The sequence below is a fragment of the Sinocyclocheilus grahami genome, unplaced genomic scaffold, assembly GCF_001515645.1.
Source record: "Sinocyclocheilus grahami isolate Dianchi unplaced genomic scaffold, SAMN03320097.WGS_v1.1 scaffold3204.1, whole genome shotgun sequence".
In the NCBI taxonomy this organism is placed as follows: domain Eukaryota; kingdom Metazoa; phylum Chordata; class Actinopteri; order Cypriniformes; family Cyprinidae; genus Sinocyclocheilus; species Sinocyclocheilus grahami.
In genome coordinates this window covers 6,321-6,993 of record NW_015508362.1, presented here as the reverse complement: position 1 = coordinate 6,993, position 673 = coordinate 6,321, and positions in this window count along the sequence as shown.

Here is a 673-nt window from a genome sequence, read left to right as displayed (position 1 = left end):
ATATATATATATATATATATATATACACACAGTATATATAGCCCATACAAATGTGTTTATGTATGTGTAATACATTTTTGGACATACAGTGGAGATCAAAATTAGAGAGAAATCTATAAATACTTTGCAGAAATATTGTTATTCTTTATGTAATAGGAATTTTAGATGTGGGTATTCCACTGTTCTACTAATATTTTTACAAAATAACCAGAGAATTTCAATGAAAAAAAAACTGTCCTTCTACTCCTGTTAGGATAACGTCAAACAGGACTTAGCAGCGACCTTGGGAAATTGTAGGTTGTTCTCTAATTTTGATCTCCACTGTATGTCATGTACAAAGGGGGAATCACTACACACGGGCACCTAGCCCAGCACAAGGGCTGACATTGGGCATGCACACGAGTGCTGAGCCTGGCGTCTGGCGCTCCGCCACGCCTGACCGCCGAGGGTGCGGGAAGAACTCCACCAGGGTTCGCCATGGGGAACTGAACTGAGGAGCAAAAAGCGCATGTATCCGGTCCGTAGAGGGGAATGGCGCAGCAAGCGTTATCGACACCGAGCAGGTCCGGTCCCGCACCAATGCCCAAGAAGATGCCACTCCTCTCCTAGAGTGAGATCTCACTCCGAGGGGGCAAGGTAACCGTTGGGCCTGGTAAGCTAAGACTATAGCCTC